The 18,472-nt window shown below is 43.7% G+C and overlaps 1 long non-coding RNA gene across 1 annotated transcript in view; it reads left to right on the forward strand.

Annotated features, from left to right (window-relative positions):
* The first annotated feature begins 1,213 nt into the window (after positions 1-1,213).
* Positions 1,214-18,472, forward strand: part of LOC140903593 (uncharacterized) — a 94,304-nt gene continuing 77,045 nt past the window's right edge. Inside the window, exon 1 of the long non-coding RNA XR_012156301.1 lies at positions 1,214-1,347. This is a non-coding gene — a long non-coding RNA (uncharacterized lncRNA). The remainder of the gene's footprint in view (positions 1,348-18,472) is intronic.

Genomic DNA, 18,472 nt, shown 5'->3' on the forward strand with positions numbered 1-18,472 from the left:
CAATTAATGGATATGATTATTTTTTAATAAGGATTTGTCCAAGGTTTCTAAGAATTGAAACTTTTTTCCTAGCTCCTAGGCTGCTACGTGTTAAAAAACTCGCACCCATCTATGATAGTAACGCATGCTTGGTAGCCCCTGAAAATTCCCTGTCTGTTTATTCCACACCATGTTAGCATGTTATATTTGAACTTGGATCTCATCTCTCCCTTGTTCTGTTCAACCAGCATTAGTGGCCTTTACAAGAATCCAGATCTTGGGCAATTCTAAGTGCCTGATTCTGCCATTGGGTGTGTGGGGTGGAATCTTTGCCTAGCTAATTGCTCCACTGAAGTTAATAGATGCAAAGACCCACTCATGTGGATCCAGTTTCAAGACAGAGGCCTTACTTATCCTAGAAGAGCAGGATTCCTGTAGAGATCATCTGCTGCTTGCTGAGGAGAAAGCAGCAGAAAAGCCCACAGTGAGGAAGAGCCTTGGGGAGCAATGGTTGCCCTGAGATTTCATAGAATCATAGAATATCAGGGTTGGAAGGGACCTCAGGAGGTCATCCAGTCCAACCCCCTGCTCAAAGCAGGACCAATCCCCAACTAAATCATCCCAGCCAGGGCTTTGTCAAGCCTGACCTTAAAAATATCCAAGGAAGGAGATTCTACCACCTCCCTAGGTAACCCATTCCAGTGTTTCACCACCCTCCTAGTGAAAAAGTTTTTCCTAATATCCAACCTAAACCTCCCCCACTGCAACTTGAGACCATTACTCCTTGTTCTGTCATCAGCTACCACTGAGAACAGTCTAGATCCATCCTCTTTGGAACCCCTTTCAGGTAGTTGAAAGCAGCTATCAAATCCCCCCTCATTCTTCTCTTCCGCAGACTAAACAATCCCAGTTCCCTCAGCCTCTCCTCGTAAGTCATGTGTTCCAGTCCTCTGATCCTTTTTGTTGCCCTCCGCTGGACTCTTTCCAATTTTTCCACATCCTTCTTGTATTGTGGGGCCCAAAACTGGACACAGTACTCCAGATGAGGCCTCGCCAATGTCGAATAGAGGGGAACGATCACGTCCCTTGGTCTGCTGGCAATGCCCCTACATATACATCCCAAAATGCCATTGGCCTTCTTGGCAACAATTTGTTGTTGTAAAGTTGCCTGTTCACACTTTATTTAAAGTAAGCTGCATAAAATCACTTTTTTTTCTTTTTTTAGCCTGGACCCCAACTCGATGGCACTTCAGTGCCTGGTAGATATTCGACTCGCATCCATCCACATGTATGCTCCTGCACCATCCATCGGAGAGCTCTGTAGGGCTTATGCGTCACACAGTTTGCTGCCCGTGATGGAGGTTTCAGGTAGGTAACATTTAAGGACTGCAGAGTTGAACTGTATTGCACAGAGCACTGGCTTTTTGCAGGATTTCTGTAGCCATGCCACCTCAAGCTGTGATCCTGTCGGATCTCGCAAGATAACATAGCACTGGAAGGGACCTCCTGGCTCATTGAATCCAGTCCCTCCTAACGCGGATCATACGATCCCCTTCGTAAACTCAAGCTTAAAACTAGTTAGCTCGTTTCCTGCTACTACTCCCATTGGGAGACTCTTCCAGAATCTCACTCCTAAGATGGTTAGAAATCTTCTAATGTCCAACCAAAGTTTATCCATGGCTAGTTTGTTCTTGTGCCAATATTGTCCTCGAGCTTAAACAACTCTTTTCCCTCCCTGGTGTTTAATTCTCATTGTATTTAGACTCATAGAGTTTAAGACTACAAGGAACCACCGGATCATCTAGTCTAATCTTCTTTATATCACAGGCCGGCAGCACCCATAGAGAGCTATTAGATCCCTTCTCTGCCTTTTTCTTGCTATGCGAAACAAGCCAAGTTCCTTTAATTTCCTCTCATAACATAAGAGAGGTTCTCCATTCTCCTGTGCATCTTAGTAGCGCTTCTCCATAGGATCTGGAAGGATCCATGCTAGGGTTGGAGATCACAAAGGAGCACCTAACCATTCTAGGGAATAGTGCTGATTTACTAGATGGTATTCTTCCTTCAGAATCTATATAAGGGCTGGTCACCACGTTTTCATTGAAAAGGTTTTTTTGGATGAAAAAATGGCTTTTCAAATTATTGGGATGTTTAGTCGATACGTTGCTTTGCTTTGAATGTACCTGAAATAAAACATCTTTGTGTTCCTCCCTTTTCCAAAAGTCATGGGGGACAGGGAGAAAGGAGGAGGAGAGAAACCAACCCCCCTCGCCCTCCTTCCTCCCCTCCCCCCCCCAAAAAAAATTCCTGTCAAACCGAAATATTTTTTCATTTTGATGAAAAATGGGGAAAATACTATGGAAACATTTGGAAGGAACAAAAATCCTACAATCCCCATCCCCGTTTCCTTTTAAATTTGTCATGGAAAATGCTTAGTGTTTTTCTACCAGCCCTAGTCAATACTGAACCAGTACTGAGGGGCATTCTGCTGCAAGGGAGAGCCAGCTTTTTAAATTAAAAGTAAAATGGAGATCCTAACTAGCTGTGCTCTATAGAGATCCCATGGCACTTTTTGCAAGGGTAACCTTTGTGTCCTGGCTAAATTCCAGCTCAAGTAATTACAATCTACATATCTAAATGTGCTCCTCACCCAGCAGTTTCAAATGCATATAGTATTGTTCTATTATCTGATTAGAATAGTGCCCAAAGGCTCTTAGCAGAGAGGGTCCCTGATCCTGCCAAGTGCCATCCAGGCAACCTAAGTGTATGCGGTCCCTGCTCCCAAAAGGATTCTATCGAAGGGCCCAATCCTGCACCTACCTCTGTTTCAGGAGTGAAGGCCTAATTTGAAACAAGATGCAACCAGAGTGTGTGCCAAGCGCTAGGAGGGAAGGTGGGATGGGCTGACGGGGCTTTGTTAGTATGGTGGCATGCTATTAAACGGCTGCTGAGTTCCACAGCTGTGGCGAGTGAAGTTATCCTGATTTATTCCTTCCGCACTCGATGCGGGCTGGGCTTGTGAAGTATAGGGTATTCTATCTGTAATCTCTGGTGGAGACATACACTAGCTAGCTCACATACCAGAGTGGTGAAGCTGTGGTAGCCTGTGCTTTTGTATGGGCTGGATGTACAAGCTTGCCCAGAACCCTGGGTAGTTGCTTGGAACACTAGCCTGTACTGAACCCTGTCTGCCACAGCTTGGTACCAAGCTAGCTAGCTTCAAGCTAGTTCAGGATGTCTACTTAGGCTGCAGTCACACCCCACGCAGTGGAGACCTACCCACAATTGATGTTTGTGAGCATTGCTCTTTGAGATCTTTGGGTGATGGGAACAAGAGAAGAGCAAAGTGTTGTGACAGTTGCTCAACACATTTAGAATTGGACAAAATGTCATTTTCAGATTATGAAAAGCATTTAGGCCTCAATTCAGCAAAGCAGGGTTTCTCAAACTGGGGTCCGTGAGGGTGCTCCAGGGGGTCCACGAGTCGTGTCCGGGGCTGTCAGCCCCGCTGATCAGCTCCTCCCTCCTCCCTCCCAGTGCCTCATGCAAGCTGTGGAACTAGGATGCCCAGATGGCAAATGTGAAAAAGGCACAGCGGGTGGAGGGTAATAGGAGCCTATATAAGAAAAAGACCCAAAAATCGGGGCTGTCCCTATAAAATTGGGACATCTGGCCACCCTACCTGGAACAGCTGTTCAGCAGCGTGCAGGAGGTGCTGGGAGGGAGGGGGAGGAGGAGGAGCAGGGATGGGATGTGCTCAGGGACGGGGCAGAAAGGGGCAGGGAAGAGGAGGGGTGGGATGGAGTGGGGGCAGGAAGAGGTGGGGTGGGGCTTTGGGGGAAGGGATGGACAGGAGGCCCCTCGGGGGGGGGGGGGCGGTCTGTGAAAAATTTTAAATCAAAATGGGGGTCCTCGGGTTACTACAGTTTGAGAACCGCTGCAGCAAAGCATTGAAGCACGTGTTTATGTTCAGCGCTTTGCTGTATAGGAATGGACTTAAGCATGTGCATATGTGCTTTGCTGAATCAGGAACCTTAAAAATGTTGGGGCGAAAGTCTTCCCTCATTATGTAGTGGCAATTCTTGCATTAGTGTGTCCATTAGAAATGTGGGGCCAGATTTTCCAAAGAGCTCAGCAACCATTTAGGCACCGAAATAAGAAGCCACATTTTTATTTTTAAGGTTTAACGCAGTTTCCACTGTGGCCAGATTTTTCAGAAGTCCTCAGTATCTGCCAGGGATCCAACTTACTGAGCTGTATCGAAATCGAGCCCACAACGTCCACTTGCTCTGAAGCTTGGGCAAGTGAAATTCAAGAGGAGAGCAAATGGAGCAATCTGAGAAATGTCACCATTTCTTTTGAATCGCAGTTTTCTCCTGTTGAATTATTACAGCTGGACAATTCCTATCTAGTGGCTTTGTGGCTGATTGAAATAGCTTGTATTGGCTTTTCTGGTACAAGAGGTAGGGCCTATGATCAGGGTCTATTAAGCCATTTTGGTGTGAATTGTTGCATATACATTTTTTTGCATAGATTTTTTTTTTAAAGAGCTATAATATAACTTTCAGTGTTTTTTAAATGAAAACAGAACCTTTGGTTGCAGTTGGCATATGCTAGGTAGTCCACGGAGGGCAATTATTAATTTCCCAGTGGAGACCTTTCCTTCTGGTGATTGGCAGGTTTTTTATTATTTATTGTTACTGTGCCTTTTATTTAAAGCATCGCTAGAGGTCTGTATCTCAATACACCTGCTGTGTCAGTGATCCCGCTGTTTAATGGCATATCTACCTCAGGAGAGTGCGGCTAAGCTTAGGAGGGGACTGGAGACGACAGCGGTACAGCTCTTATGTTTGTACATCTCTGTGTTCTTGCTAGAAGAAGTGTTGTCTAATGGTTAAAGCGTGGGACTGGCTATCTTTGTGCCTGGGTTCCACCTCTGGCTCTGTGACCTCTCAGGCAGGTTGTTTAACTTCTATATGCCCAAGTTTCCCCATTTGACAATCCTAACTGCTTTTGTAAAGTGTATGAAGAGCAGCTCCGAAGAGCCTGTTGTAACCCTGATATTTGGCAGAGCCGTTCAGAGGACTATTTCCACAGTCGTGCACACTGTATGTTGCACACTGTTGAAGTGATTCCTGAGGGTTGAAGGCAGGTAGGGATTGGATCCTAATTCACTAGTGTTTGAGATCTTTGGATGAATGACGCTCGTGATTGCAAAGTGGTGTTGCTTATGAATGCTATATGCTGTCTTAACAACTCTGAATGGAACACATATTGTCTCTGAGAGCCTGTATTCAGCCCAAGACAGCTCCTAGAGCCATGGCACTCCGACCTCAGTGGGTCAGGAGCCCAGTTAGCGATCGCTATCACCCAAAAGAGTCACAGTTGTGTCAATTTGTTGTATCATTTCCTAGGGTACTACTAGGAACATAAGAAGGGCCAGACTGGATCAGACCAAAGGTCCATCTAGCCCAGTATCCTGTCTTCTGACAGTGGCCAGTGCCAGGTGCCCCAGAGGGAATGAACAGAGTAGGTAATTATCAAGTGATCCATATTTAAACAGTAAGATGGGGGTAATATTTAGTTAGTTGCTGTGAGAATAATTTAAAGTTCATAACTTAGTGCAAGTTGGTAACTTAATTGTTTAATAACATAGTGAAAACCTCCTGACTGGCTAATAACGTAGATTGTTAATAATTAAATCACACAGCGTTTGCTTTGAAGAGCCGCAGGAGACCCATTAAAGAGCCACTTGCGGCTCACGAGCTGCAGTCTGAGTGTCACTGCCCGAGAGAAAAGCTGAAATGATGCAGCAAGGAATTAAGGGTGAGCTTTTTCAGAAGAGCTTGGCATTAGCCTGACTCGGCTCCCATTGAAATTCATAGCTGCGTTAGGCCAAGAGTGAGACCTTGTGAAGATCCCATCCTAAATGGCTGTGTCACTTCTCTTGTGTGAGGCTCAGTTAAACCATCTGTAAAATGACTGGAACATTGGAGTTTTCATCTGGTTTTGTTACAAACCCTAATCTTGGTCCTTGGGCTGTTTGGTGTCAGATTAGGGAGTGTTGGGCTTCCTTCTGCAGCTGAAACCAGTGTGAAACTTTCTGGTCTTGTGGATATGTGATTTTTATTTATTTTTTTTTTTAACCTGACCATTGAAAGGTTGATCTGAATCCTTGCTTGCGGTTTTGGGGTCTGAAACCAAAATACGAACAAAACCAACTGCTTACGAAACCAGCCTCATCTAAAAGGCACATTATACTATATTGTGTTGTCATTAGCCCATGCTACAAAATCCACATCTAGATCCACATTGCAACACTCACCTTCCAACTGAAAAGCCCATTAAAGTCAATGTGGGGAGGGATAGCTCAGTGGTTTGAGCATTGGCCTGCTAAACCCAGGGTTGTGAGTTCAATCCTTGAGTGGGCCATTTAGGGATGTGGGGCAAAAATTGGGGATTGGTCCTGCTTTGAGCAGGGGGTTGGACTAGATGACCTCTTGAGGTCCCTTCCAACCCTGATATTCTATGATAATGGCTCAAGTCCATTGTTTGGGGGTGTTTTGGATCTGGGCTAGACTTTAAAATGTTAAGCCAGGATCTGATATTTCACAATGTGAACCTTGGAGGGCAGGGGTTTCAAATCTGGGGGTTTGGTTTTGCCTGATATAGCCATCAGTGGGGAGTCAGGAAATTCAGACCTGCATTCAAACTCCAAGACTCTGGAAGTTCACAGGAGTGGTGTGACTGGTTATGGAGCATAGAAACATAGAATATCAGGGTTGGAAGAGACCTCAGAAGGTCATCTAGTCCAACCCCCTGCTCAAAGCAGGACCAACCCCAACTAAATCACCCCAGCCAGAGCTTTGTCAAGCTGGGCCTTAAAAACCTCTGAGGATGGAGATTTCACCACCTCCTTAGGTGACCCATTCCACTGCTTCACCACCCTCCCGGTGAAATAGTGTTTCCTAATATCCAACCTAGACCTCCTGCACTGCAACTTGAGACCATTGCTCCTTGTTTTGTCATCAGCCACCACTGAGAAAAGCAGAGGTCCATCCTCTTTGGAACCCCCCCCTTCAGGTAGTTGAAGGCTGCTATCAAATCCCCCCTCACTGTTCTCTTCTGCAGACTAAGACCAGTTCCCTCAGCCGCTCCTCGTAAGTCATGTGCCCCAGCCCCATAATTGTTTTCGTTGCCCTCCACTGGACTCTCCAATTTGTCCATGTCCTGTCTGTAGTGTGGATCCAAAACTGGACACAATACTCCAGTTGTGGCCTCACCGATACCGAATAGAGGGAAATAATCACTTCCCTCGATCTGCTGGCAATGCTCCTACTAGTGCAGCCCAATATGCCATTAGCCTTCTTGGCAACAAGGGCACACTGTTGACTCATATCCAGCTTCTCATCCACTGTAATCCCCAGGTCCTTTTCTGCAGAACTGCTGCTTAGCCAGTCGGTCCCCAGCCTGTAGCGGTACATAGGATTCTTCCGTCTTCGGTGCAGGACTCTGCACTTGTCCTTGTTGAACCTCATCAGATTTGTGTTGGCCCAGTCCTCCAGTTTTGTTTGGCAGTCTGGTTTTGATCCATTTCTATTCACTTAAGGAGGGATTTCTAAGGGTTAGGTGCCAGTTCCCATTGATTTTCAGTGGGAGATGCACACTAACTCCGTTAAGCCCAGGATCCTTAATTAGCTTGATCAGGGTGCTGGTAATGATTCTGTTTTCAACTACAGAGGAGATGTTGGAATTGTTAAGGGAGACTCTGACTTACTCTCTGGGCAAAAAGGCCCTTCTTAATTTTCATCTTTACTGCTAGTCAGAAAGATATATACTCTCCAAATAATAGCAGTTTCCTTGTGCTGGAGTTATAGCGGCTTTGTGATACAATAAACAGCACCCTGTCATAAGTCTTGTATAAAAAATGGCCTGACAGTTCTTGAAAAGTAAAGAGAAACACTACTGCAGGAATGACCTTTGTGCAAGGTCACAGATGTTTTGCATGGTGGGGGAAGCTATGGTCGCGTACTTATGCACCACGATATATTGCTTACTTTTCACAAAGTGTTTTCCTGAGAAATTACAGGACGTTTAAAAAATGTTGGGTGAGCTCCATTCAGTCCTTTAATGCTAGTTTTTTAAATGATACAAAACAGGAAAAATCTTGCTGGCTGTATTCACTCCCCCCCCCCCCCCTCCGGCCACCTTTAAATGTCTATAGCATCGCAGCTTGGACACAAGTTGGAAGAACAACAATGGGGCAGGTCCTCAGAAAGGTTTGGAATTCAGCTTAGGTTTGGATAAGCACCCTGAAGTTTGGACGCTTACCAGAACATCTGCAAAACTGAGCTGGGAATCTTGTCACAGTAGTTTTCTGAAGAAATTTCTGGTGTTGTCCAGCATGTGCGTCGTTCACCCGTGGAATTCATTGCCACAAGATGTTATTGAAGCCATGAGCTGAGTAGGTTTAAGAACTGGATTAGACACGTATGGACCTGATCCTCAGCTGATGTAAATTGGCATCGCTCAGTTAAGGAGTATTCCAATTTATACCAGCTGAGCTTTTGTCCCCTATTTGTATTCTAAGAATATCAACTGCAATTGCATTAGCTAGGATGAAAATATACAAGGGATATCTCCACTCATGGTTTAGGGCACAGACTAGGCATTAACTGGGCTGAGGAAAAAATTCCCCCAAGGATGTGGTGTTACCGAATGGTCCATCCTCTAAAGATACCTGTGAGTTAGCTCGTGAGAACGAGAGCAGCAGAGCTACGGGAACTCTGAAAGAATCTCAGAAACCCCTCCTGAGGTAACAAACCAAGTGCCCACAAACTCTTGGGTAGCTCACTAATCAGCAAAGAGCCGTTGGTCCAATCTTTCCCATCAGAGAGAGAGAGAGTCCCCAAGCACGTGCCATCAGGTGAAAGAGAAATGGATTTTCATCTGGATAGTTATGATGACTTATTTGTGTTATAGTACCACCTACTGCCCCCACTGAGGTTAGGACATCATTGAGGTAGGCCCGGCATGTACTTCTAGTAACAGAGTGTCCCTTTCCCAAAAAATAGAGCTGGCCAATGTTTTCAGCCAAAACTACTTTTTTTTTTTTTGGGGTGCAAAAAATGCAGATTTGGGTTGACCAAAACATTTTACAAATTTGAGTTGAATTTTTTCAGTTGAACCCCCTCCAAAAATGTTTTTGATTTTTTTATTCAACTTTTTGATTTTTTTTTTTAAATTCATAACCATTTTTTGTGTTTGAAATTGACCTCGTTTCATTTTTTTTTAAAAAAGGGTTAAAATAGCTCAAATGAAATGCTTTATTTGAACTGAAATGAATGTTTTTGTTTTATTTTTTACTTTTTCAGTTCACCGAAAATTTCAGGAAAATTTTTTTTATTTTGGGTTAAACCAAAATTATGATTTGTTTTCAGAGCAGCCAGCCAGCTGAAGGGTCAGTTATTCGCACAGCTCTGCCAAAGAGCTTACCATCTAAATGGGCACGACAAGCCAAAGGCTAGGAGGGAAAACGGAGATACCGAGAGGTGATGGGATTTGCACAAGGTCAGACAGCAGGTCAGTGGCAGAGCTAGGTATCGAACCCTGTTTCCTGACTCCCAATCCAGTGCTCTATCTGTTGGTTCATACTTCTCCAGATACTTCCAGATAGTCAAAAAGGCTGATCCTGGCCAGAACTCAGAAGAACAAAGATAAATAGGGGCCAGTTTATTTTTATTGCTGAGCAGTGTCTTACTCTGTTCGCAGTCTCATTGAAGTCAATGGAGCTACTCGTGGCATAAAGTATAACTCTGTGAGCAAGGGCTGTTTCAGTCTGACCCATTCTTAGGCTTCATTCAGTCCAAAAATGGGCAAGAGGTAATCCTTTTCTGAACCTGTCCTACGTTGTTCAGAACCATTCTTGTTCTGCTTTGCAGTCTAATAACATAGACATTTTAGCTACCAGGTTGGCCCAGTAAAGCACATAACCCAAAACTAGTTTGTTATAATTTAATGGTGTCTTGGCCTCCCGAGGAGGATAGAACATGATTATCTCCACGGCCTGGGGGCATGATGTAATGGGAAATGTTTTCCCTGCTCCTTAAATATTGTCCATTGGACGTTCATTTACTTAATCGACGTTAGGTTTAAAGGACGATCAAGGCCAACCCTCTTAGGAAGTCTATAGGATTTGTGCATGCTCATTGCCTTGCTAATGTGAAATAAAGCTCGGCTGGTCATGTGGACTGGAGCCCTTTCCATAACTGATCTTGTACTGTGCATTCACAATTCGCTAATTCTCTGGGTAACACAGCAGGAGAGGGGAGTATGCAGCATAGTAATGTTCAAGCTATTTTGCACATCTGTGGGTACAAATGCAAGATAGGTCTCGCAAACACCCTTCAGCTGGTGCTATCGGCTAGGATTTTGGGGAGTTGGACACCTAACTGCCTTGGGCTCCTTTTGAAAAGCCCAGCCACCTTCCCCAGATTGGGACACGGATGGGATAAGACCCACACTTTCAAAAGTGGCTCTGATTGCAGGTGCCTCCGTTCTGGGATGTCCAAACGTAGGGTTCGTCTACATGAACAGTTAATTTGTGGTAAGCTTAGACATGGGTCTTGCTGTGGTCTAACTGTCTGTCTGCGTGTACCCTGCTGATACACATTAACAGTTCCTTAGAGCACATCAGTAGGGAGCGCACAGACAGCGAGTCTATCTTCAACTTCCAGCCATTGGATCACGTTAGACCTTTTTCTGCTAGACTGAAGAGCCCATTATCAAATATTTGTTCCCCGCATAGGTACTTCTAGATTGTCATCAAGCTGCCCCTTAACTTTCTCTTTGTTAAGCTAAATAGCTTGAGATCCTAGAGTTTATCACTATAAGGCGGGTTGTCTATTCCTTTAATCATTTTGTGACTCTTCTCTTTGCGAAGACAAGCCCTTAGGTGCCTAGGTCCAGCTTTGCCAACACCTGGCAGCTCCCATTATTCTCGCATGAACTGAGCACTAGTGAAAATCCAGCCAGGTTGCTTTAGGGTCCTGAATTAGAGCTGTCGGTTGCTGAACTTAAAAATCTGGCCCCACTATCCTCTTTGCAGGTGCTGAGCACCTTCAACTCCCATTGACTTCAGGCAGGCATCCAAAATTTTCAGAGGCCGTTCTAGAAAATTTGCCCTCCTAAGTGACTTGCTCAAGACAGAGATGATGATTAACTTCTACACAATGTTCTTCATCTGGAGATCTCCCAGGATATGTCTACAATGCAGCTGGAGATGCAATTTCCAGCTAGGGTAGACAAACACAGGCTAGTTTTGACTGAGCTAGAGCACTAAAAATAGCAGAGTAGCCACAGGGGTGTCGGCAGCCACAAGGGCCAGCTGCCAGAGTGCATACCTAGGGTCTCGGATAGGGCTGTATTTGAAAAGCTAGCTCATTTGGCTGTCCTGGCCACACTGCTTTTTAGTGCGCTCACTCAATCAAAGCTAGCGTGCATACATCGACTCAAGCTGGCGATTACCCGTCCAGCTGCTGCACAGATGCACTCCAAGTGATTTACGAAGCAAAGTCAGGATCATTCGCTCCATTTTACAGATGGAGAAAATGAGGCCCCGAGAGATGAAGTGTCATGTTGTCCCAGGGATCAGTCTTAGCAGCCATCAGTCATTGTCCCCTGCTTTAGCTGTCAGGCAGCACTCCCTCTTGTGCGTCGGTGACTTGAAATGGGCTGGCAGATACAGACACGTCCTGTTTTACAGAACTAGTTGAGAGTCCCAGCACTTGGCATTGCATAAATTACGTTAAACACTTTCATCTCTGAGCAAACTCGAAGGGGAGAGTAAGAACCAGAAGGCAACTTGAATTGCCACTGACAAGGCCAAAAACAGATTTGTAGCTGGGTTTCTAATCCATGTTAATTTAATGCCGTTTTAAACTGTTCAATTAGAGGTTGCACCCTTGATAGCAGTGTTTGATGCATGCAGTTGCAAAACAAACCCTTTGTTTACCATTTGGCAGTAGCATATAACCCCCGCCTCCCCGCATTTTATCTTTTAAATTAATTAAAGAAACGCTAATTTTGATCCAAGCGCCTCTTTAACTAGTGTTTTGTTTTTTTTCAGTCAATAAGAAAAATCCTCTTTGTCTTAAAACAAACAGCAGGCAGCTAATAATGTGGCAGGACAGTAGCTGGGAGGTAATCCTCTTGAAAAGATACAGAATTTTATCCAGAAGGGGACTCTGAACCTAGATTGCTCAGACTTTGGCACGTTTGGCAGTTGTTATCCACTAGATGGCAACAGACAGCTACATACATTCTCATTTCAACCCCAGTCTTCGGTTTAGGTGCTTTCTCGTTGTCTTGAGTTACTTTACTTAAAGGTACAGTATCTGACAACCTTTGCTGCCTTGAACTCTATGGAGGAATGCCTGATAGATGTATCAAAGTGCTTCCTTTGTTTAAATAGACACTGTCAAGGGGTTATCTTCTCTTGAAAACCTCTTTGGAACTTTGAAGCTGGGTTACATTTCCTTATGGGTATTTTTCCCCCTACTTTCCATCACACATGTAGCATTCTTTGTTGCATGGATGGGACTGTTCTCTAATGGCTGGAGTCAGGGCATTTGGTTTTCATTCCTGCCTCTACCACTGATGTGCTGTGTGAACTTGGGCAAGTCACTAAACACAAGCGTGCCTCAGTTTCCCATCTGTGGAATAGGGATGCTACTGACCCACCTTTGGGAAATGCTTTGAGATCTGCGGATGAAAGGTGCTACGTAACTGGCATTATTTATTATGGTTTGAGCTTGTTTTTTAAAGCGCACATATGTGTTCGGATGATAGATGCTCTATAGATGCTACGTATAGTGGTGTAGACTTGGGAATTGAAAGCATGAACGATGTAGTTTCCCCCTGCAAGAGCATAGCAAGAACACCTTTGCTCAGGCATGTATATCTTCCAAGATGCTCTGTCACGAGAGCCAACAGGGTATTTCATTTTTGTCTTCAGGGACTAAAGCACTGTCCACTGGAGAGCAAAAGTGGTCTGTGAGACAATTCTGTAATGTAGGCTTGAGACCATTATCTACAGAAGCTCTACAGAAGTATGGGGCGGGACTTGCAAATGCTGCCTAATGCAGTGATTATTTGCAACTGAGCCTATCTTGTGGTTTTCATTATTTAGACTGAGCTGTGTGCTGTCACTTTAAAAACAATAGATGTTGGGGCAGGAGGGGGTGGAATAGTCTTGAATAATTAGACTGGAGAGCACCAGGGGACATGGCAGATGAATCTTTCACTGAAAGAATGGCTGAATATTTAAACAGAACATGTACAGCTGGTGATCTCATTCTTCACCATGAAGCCAAAACCTGCTCACCTTATTCGAAGGAGAAGACCCATCGATTCCTAGACAATGAAGAATCTGAACACGATTTGGCCTGTGTAGTGGTACCAGGTATCTACTAGCTGTGTACTTATTTAAATATGAGTTACACTGCAATCCTACAGGGGAGTTAACCGAAATAGAGGCACTGGGCAGTTTAGGGTGTTACAAAATCTTTTTCCATCACCCATTTGAATCCAGCCAAGACCAGGGGCCAAGATTTTCAACAATTACTATTGAATTTGGGTGCTTCAAAGAGCCTTATCTCCAGAAGGATCTGAGCACCCATTGGCTGAAAATCAGGTTGCTTTAGTGTGTGTCAAGCTGGGCATCCAGAATCATAAGCTACTTTTTAAAATCTCATCCACAGTGTGCAAAAGTTGCCACTGGCAGGTGGCTGGTCACTGGCACATGTGAGATGTGTTGATGGGGCTCAGCCTAGTTCCTAGTAGATGCACATCTACATCAGAAAACCACCACTGTAGGTGGCACGTACTGGAGATCTTGGACTGAATGGGCCATGTTTTCACCCTGAAATTTGGTGTTTCTAGAAGAGGATTCAGGTTTAGTAATGGGGTACCTTCCACCTTTGCTACTCATGCTGCGTACTTCTCCAATGTCCAAACAGAGATTTCCTTCCTCCAAGACACTTAATGGACCACTCACCAGCCTTAAATAAATGATTGCTCTTTACAGAACAGTGGTTGCAAGCACACTGTAGTTACAGTGTAGTTACACTGTTGGTATGCATTTTGATGCATGTAATTACTGCACAGCTACATTAACTATGTCACTGAGAGCGAATTAAGTGTAAATACAGTGTAGGTAATGAACCCCTGTTCAAGTTCTGCATGTATTAAAAATGAAAAGAAAGGGGGTAATAACACGTAGTTATGTAATACAATTAACCTTCCAGTTATATGAATGAGTGCTAATTACCTATCAAAAAAGCATGACAACAGTGTAATTACACTGGATTTGTGGTGTAGTTAGTCACTGCATTATCAAGTGTAACCCAAATACACTCTGTGAAAACAATAAAGTAAGATTCTTATCTCCTTTGGAGCCAGTTAGCTTTCATTATTATTAATAAGCATTGGCACTGAGTGCATTGAGGGTACGGAGTAGAACTAAAGGAATCATTTGCCACAAGTAGCTTATTTCATTTAAATTTATTTATTTATTTGGCTCCCTGAATTCTCCCATACATTTGCCAGTTGAACTTATTTTTTTTAAAGAAATAACTTTTGGGTCTCAGGTCTTCATGAATTGGTTCTAGGTATTTGCAGTTTGAGCCATGTTTGTCGAGTTACATTAATGATGTTTCTGTTCCCTTATTGGATGATGGATTTGAAATCACCAGAGCAGTGCAAATGGCCGAGTATGAACTTTATAGTTGAAGATCAGCTTTGAAATTCCTGTTTCGGGTGCAGTTCACCCCGGGACGAGGGCCAGCATGAGGCCTATGCAGCAGCTGAAATTCCACTTAAGTCTCGAAATTGTGCATGAAGTTTTTTATAGCTATTATGGTAAATGATTATTGTATATTAACTAGCTGATAGCCTGCCCTGTGCATTGTTGCAACGTAACAGGGTTTTGTTTCAATGGAGAATCATTCTGACCAGTTTATTATGAGAATAATTACAGTTTTTGAAATTTGTTTCAGTAGGTATACATTTGTGTGGAATTGGGTGTAAATAAACAGAGTTTACCACAAAATAACTGAAAATCAGTTTATTCTCTCAGTAGGGCCTGATCCTGGGCATCTTCCACCCCAAACCCAGGGAGGTTGCTCTGTGTGTTGCAGGATTGGGCCCATGATCTGATTTCGGATTTCTCTCTTGCCGTATCCTTTTGTTTCCTTCTCCTTCAGCTGCTGACATCGCTGACACCTATCGCAAGTCCGTGTAAAGGAGCCCAAATCTCCTACGTGCTTTAGGTATTACTGATCTTATCAGTGGCTGCAGCCAAGACCCTGGAACCTGAATGCAGGGCTTAGCAGAGGGAAAGCCTTTTCAGGTCACCTTTTAATAATTAAAAGTACGAAGCAAGTGAGCAAAGGTAACAAAAGCAAACCTGTTCTGCCATGTGAGCCTTGGGTACTACTAGTGGCGTACGCAACAACCTTAACTTGGCCGCCCTGCATTGCAGCACACATGGTCTCTTAGCGGAAGCTCACACGTAATAATGTGACATGCTGCACGCTGGGAAAATATTTGGTTGCAAGTATGAGCAAAGCATCTTTGTGCCTCGTTGATAATTAGTGGTAGAATATGTAGATAACTTGTTTCTCAGAGAGGCTAGGTCTACAGCTGCCTCTGTGTTCATATGGTTAATACTAATCAAAATCCGTCACCGACTTATTGCCCTCTCCCACTTTGTCTGTCGTCTCTAATTAGATTGTAAGCTCTTTGGGGCAGGGACTGTCTCTCGTTATGTGTTTATACAATGGGACGTTAACGTGTCACCTGAATACTTACTGTTGCTACTACTCATAATAATTGCACTTAGAATTTATACCAGCTTACTCAGGGCTGGTCCAAATGTAATGCCCAGTGCTAGCAAAATGAGAAGATTGGTCATGTGTCAAAAGCACAAGACAAGGAGTCAGGACTCCTGAGTTCTCTTTCCACATCTGACACTAACTCCTATGATCTTGGGCAAGACACTTCTATTCTTCGAACCTCAGTTTTCCTCTCTGTAAGATGGTGAAATGTGATGCGTAAGAGCAACGTTTTATTGTTGGTGATCCTGGATCAGAATGTTTATGTTGTAGTGGTAACGGGAATCGAGTTCTGGATTTCACACTTTTATCACCTAAACCTCTTATTTCAAGTCCTGAACGCTCGGGAACTGGAAATCTGCACTCAGATCTGGATTTTGCAGTTGACCCTGTGTCTTCCCAGAGCCGTGTGAGCAATCTGGATGCAGTATTTGATCTTTGGCTTGGTAGGGGCTAAGAAGCCTCTGGGGGAACTCGCAGATTTAGTGAACCTGGAGTTGCTCAGTAGCGACCCCTTTGGCTGATACAGCTACTCTATAGCGATTTCCATTCAAATCTCTTCTGGCTGTGGACCATGAGGATCTGAGGAGCATGAACAACTACAGGGATTAGGTGTTCTACACCAAAGCAGAGGGCTCTGAAGGATAGAAAATAAACTCAGCCAGTTGGGGCCCTGGATTTATCACCCACATGCTGTATTGTCTGCATGCACAGAAGGGGATTTGTTAGCGTTGCCGTTTACCTACGTGGCGCTGAGAAGTGTGATACTGTGGAACATATGGGCTGCAATATCACGGCAGAATAGCCTGTGTGAAGGATGCCACGGCTCTGAATTTTCTTGCTTTTTGTCAGTTTTGAATGGATGCTGTTAACAGAATTTAAGTCAGACATTTAGATCTTTGTGACTTAAAGAAAAAAGAATTTACCGAGCCTGGTTTTTGAAGATTTTTTTTCACCCTAATTTTATTTCAATGAGAACAATTTAAAAAATAAAATTTCTCTGAAGCACGGTGAACCCAGACAGCACATACTAGTTCAAGAAAATGAAACTGACTCGAAAGGGATATTAACACAGTAAAACTGGGCTCTCTTCCTTCCCCAAGCTGAATGAACTGCAAAGGGTCAATAAATGGCCAAATCCTGGGAGGTACTGAGCAGATTTAACATTCATTTACCATCAGTAGGGGGTTAATGGTGCTCAGTATATTGCAGGATTAGGCCTGTGCTATGTAAAAGTAGAAACACACGCACACAGGGTGCATATTCGATTTATCATATTAATCTAGGGCCTGATCCAAACCTAGTGGAATCATTTAAAAATCTCCCATTTGCTTCAGTGTGCTTTGGATTGGGCCTTACAAGTGTAAAGAGTAAGTCACTTTGTTTTAAAGAGTGTTCTATTGTTAGTATCTAGAAGGGCCTGATTTTGCACTAGTGCAGTCAATGGGAGCTTTGCAGTTGCCCCTAAATTACCATGTAACCCCATCACTGTTCAGTCACTCCCTTCCCCACCCACACCAGTAGTAAAGCCATACTGCAGCTGAACCCAGCTCTGTTGTCACTTATTCCGAGGATTTGCCTTCACATGCCTTTTGCATTATTGTACCCGACAAGTCGAAGACACTGTCTAATGTTAATTCTGTTCATTGCTGCCAATTATAATCAGAGCTAGTCAAAATAAACAAATTAAACAAATAAACATGTCAAAACATCTCAGTTGTAGAGAAATTAAGCCAATTCCAAAGTCTATCAGTGCGGCACTATAACTGATATGCTGCGTGTTGTAAAATGTTCCATCATATCTTTCACCTTTCATTGGGGAAAGGAAAGAAAAGGTGGGTCACTTTACAATTACAATCCAGCTCTACTCTGGTAAAGAGTCTGCAACTGAAACCAAATCAAACCCAAATGTTCCTCCCCTCCCCAGCTCCTTCACCCAGCCTAATGATGATCTGCTGTACGTTTTAAACCCCCCCCCCCTTTTTTTTTTTAAAGTAGTTGATTCTTTATTGTCACAGTGCCAGGACACTAAATCGCTGTAAGATCTGGACAAGATGCAGGTGAAAATATACCAAATGCGGTTATACACTTCAATATAAAACACACTGCCCAGTCCGAAACGTTCAAGTCCGATGCATTTAAATTAGAAGGCACTATAGGTCTGAAAGAGGAATATATTAAAACATGGTTTTGCTACATGTAGGGGGTATCTTAACCTGGATTGTTAAGCATTGTGGTGATGGGGGTAGGGGGGAGCCAATTTTTTTTTTTTTTTTTTTTTTAGTGGTATGTTAACCTTAAAAATATGTTCTGAAGTTAAAGGGAAAAGCTGTCGCTTTAGACAGGTGGTTCTAGTAAAGAGATGATCTTTTAAAGTGCAGCCTTACAATGTCAAAACCAACGTCTCCTCAGCGCTATAATGCAGGTGATTTCTGGGACTCTTCCGTTGTCTGTCGCATATTTTTAAAATCTACGTTTCGAGACTTGGGTTTAAGAGTTGTCTTGGTTTGGGGAAGGGTTTTTTTTCAGTTACATTTTCTTTATCTGAGACACATGCATCAAGTATTGCTTTCAGATCGTCAGAGGTGGATCCCTGAAAT

This window comes from Lepidochelys kempii, chromosome 26 (assembly GCF_965140265.1).
Source record: "Lepidochelys kempii isolate rLepKem1 chromosome 26, rLepKem1.hap2, whole genome shotgun sequence".
Lineage (NCBI taxonomy): Eukaryota > Metazoa > Chordata > Testudines > Cheloniidae > Lepidochelys > Lepidochelys kempii.